Source organism: Tupaia chinensis, unplaced genomic scaffold (assembly GCF_000334495.1).
Source record: "Tupaia chinensis unplaced genomic scaffold, TupChi_1.0 Scaffold147433_1, whole genome shotgun sequence".
NCBI classification, from domain to species: domain Eukaryota; kingdom Metazoa; phylum Chordata; class Mammalia; order Scandentia; family Tupaiidae; genus Tupaia; species Tupaia belangeri.
Window position 1 is genome coordinate 1,537,838 of NW_006207284.1, and position 3,418 is coordinate 1,541,255.

General features: G+C 44.9%; 1 pseudogene; it reads left to right on the forward strand.

Moving 5' to 3' along the window:
* The first annotated feature begins 1,212 nt into the window (after positions 1–1,212).
* Positions 1,213–3,418, forward strand: part of LOC102475814 (cell growth-regulating nucleolar protein-like) — a 4,796-nt pseudogene continuing 2,590 nt past the window's right edge.

Below are 3,418 nucleotides of genomic sequence, written 5' to 3' on the forward strand. Positions count from 1 at the left end.
GTCTGGTAAGTGCACACGCCCTATAGCGAAAATCTCTCCAAAATAAAAAAGAAATACAAAACATCATTAGAGGATACTATGAGCAACTATACACCAACAAACAAGAAAATTTCAATGAGTTAGACAAATTCCTGGACACATATAATCTACCAAGATTGAGTCAGGAGGATGTACAAAGTCTAAATAGACCCGTAATAAGATTGAAACAATGATAAATAACCTCCCAACAAAGAAAAGTCCTGGTCCTTATGGCTTCACCTCTGAATTCTATAAAACTTTTAAAGAAGAGTTAACCCCCATTCTACTCAAGTTATTTCTAAAGATCCAAAAGGGTAGAACTCTCCCCAAATTCATTCTGTGAAGCCTCCATTGCCCTTATCCTTAAGACAGACAAGTACAGGACAGGAAGGAAAGCTATAGACCAATGTCTCTGATAAATATAGATGCAAAAATTCTCAACAAGATACTAGCAAACCATGTCCAACAGCATATAAAAAAGATTATACATCATGACCAGGTAGACTTTATTCCAGGGACACAAGGATGGCTCAACATGTGCAAAACCATAAATCTAATACACCATAATAACAGAAAGAAAGATGAAAAACCATATGCTCATATCAATTGAAAAAAATCATTGGATAAGATACACCATCCCTTCATGATCATAACTCTCAGCAAAAATGGCATAGAAGGGTCATTCCTCAACACAATAAAAGCTATCTATGAAAAACCCATAGCTAACAACCCCAAAAAGGGTACAAAACAAGGATGTCCCTTTTCAATATAGTTCTGGCTGGACCAGCAACTGGCATAATTACTATGTCGCTTGACCCATGTGGTCAACCGCAGTTTGAGTCCCGGAGAGGGTGGCTTAAACTCACGCCAGGCGCATGTGTGTGCATACCCAAGATCCCAAGAGGAGAATGGAGGAGAAGGGATTGTGGCATGGCCATCCCACTGGGGGGCGGGGAATGATTTCTCACTTTCTGTCTCTCTGTCTCCCTTTGTCTTTCTAGAGAGTGCACGCACGCACCCTGTAGCAAAAACTTCTCCGAAAAAAAAAAAAAAAAGATACCTAAGAATAACAGAAGTTAAAGACATCCACAAGGAAAACTATGGCCCCCGAGCTTCCGGTGACGTCACTTCCGCAGAGGGCGTGGCCGCAGCGCGCAGGCGCGCCCGCCGGCTCCCCATGACACCAAGAAATGGATGGAGATTCTGCGCGGGGAAGCCCTGGAGGGAGGTGACGGCTCCGTGGGGCGGGCGGCGGCGATTCCACGTGCTCCCCGCGGCCGGTTGAAACCGTTGGCGGGCGCTGGCTGCGAGGAGAGGGGTGGTGGCCTGGAGGTCCGACCGGGGAGTTTGGGGTCCACAGTGAGGAGGGGAGAGGCGCTGGGGCCGAAGACTGAGTTTCCACCGTTAGTTCTCCTTTGGCTTGCACACGGAGAGGAAGGAAGAAATCCATTCGGATCTTACTCGTGCTCTGGGGAGTGGAAGGAGTCCTGGGGTGACTTGGGGTCACAGTTCGTTCCAGTTTTAAAACCGAAAGTGCTGCGACCCAAACCCCCTGGGCCTAACCAGACCAGGATGATTGACCACAGCTGAACTGGGTGCAGGCTTGCTGCGTGTCGGGGACAAGGGTCTTCCCTCCGGGAGTTGAGTTCCTGTAGAAGGGGCATTAGGACGTCATGATTGACAGCATGGACCTAGGACCAGGATAATTGCATGTGAATCCGCCACTAACTGGATGTGTGACCTGGTGAAAGTTACTTACCCTCTTTGGGTCTCGGTTTTCTTATCTGTTCAAAGGGAGAAATACAGAACCTAACCTGAGAGTCCTTTGGTGAGAACTACATGAATAGAAACGTGTTAACCCCTGGAGAGTGCTTGCAGGTGCTCAGTAAATGTCAGGATTTTTGGCAACACCTCTGGGGGAGGGAGGGAAATGAGGCTGGGTGCATTTATTTGCAAGCCTGACTTTTCCCCAGAGAGAGCCTACTTCAGACCTGTTCACACTGTGCCCCAGGCTCCCAGTGCCTAGAGTGCCTGACACATGGCAGTTACTCTTGTAGAAAGGGTACTGTTTAATAGTGCTGGTGATGTATGCAGTAGGTGGGATGTGTTAGGAAAAACTGAACAGGGAGGTGGAGAGAGACCAACTTCTTGAAGCCTCTGTTCGCTCATCTGTTAAAAGTAGATAGGTGTAGCTACTTTCTCCAGTTTTTGCAAGGACAAGGAAGAGGTCCCCCTGTGGGAATGCAACTTGCAACCCTTGTCACTCCCACACTCTTAAGGTTTAGGCTAGATGGTGGGCAGGGTGTACTTGTCTATCTTTTGCCTTGTACCCTGATTTTTCAGAATCATGTCTCAAGGCCTATCTTTTTCATTTTAATTTTTAATTTTTTAAATTATTTTTGGCTGTAGGGTATGTATGCTTGCTGGAGAGAGACAGATGGAGAGAGAAGGGAAGTGAGAAATCACTCCCTAGATGAAGATCAGAAGTATGGTGGCAAAGACTATGAGGGTAAAACCTTCAAAGACGATGTTAAACAGCAAGCATGGATTCAGAAAATTAATAAGTTAATAAAGAGACCTAATGTCAGCCCCAAAGTGAGAGAACTTTTAGAGCAAATTAGTGCTTTTGACAACGTTCCCAGGAAAAAGGCAAAATTTCAGAATTGGATGAAGAACAGTTTAAAAGTTTATAATGAATCCATTCTGGAGCAGGTGTGGAATATCTTTTCTGAAGCTTCTGGCAGTGTAAGTTGGACCTAATTTTAGACTTGCAGTATGGCAAATAATTAGAAATAATGCATTGGGAATGTCTTATTTTAAAGGTCAAGACAGCCTTCTTGAGAGAACAGAGAGCCTCTTTGTGCTTTCATTTATGGGAAGGAATAAACTTGAATGTACTGCAAAGAAGATTTCCTTATTCAGAGAAAAGTATTTCATCCTAATGTTTGATAATGGTACCAGCTAAGATGCACTTAGAAATCAGGCAATAGGCTGCACTGGGAAAAAAAACAGGAACTTTGGATTTCTAACAGACCTGGTTTGAATCCCTCCTGTGCTGTTTGCCAAATGTTGGATCTTGCACACATGATATGCCTGCAGGGGAAGGGGCAGCTGATGGAGGTAGGGGGTTCCGGAGAGGACAGAGGACGGTGCCAAGGAAGAGCCGAAAACAACTATAGAAAAAAGAAAGCGCAAACATTCAGAAGTTAAAACAGATACTAAGAAGAAAAAGATGAAGATCCCAGGACATTCTGAAGGTGGAGAGCCAGAAGACCACAAGGCTCCTGCAAAAAGGTAGATTCAACTGGAAGGGAATGATTAAAGCAGTTCTGAAGCAGGCCCCAGACAATGAAATTGCCATCAAAAAGCTAAGGAAAAAGGTTTTAGCTCAGTACTATGC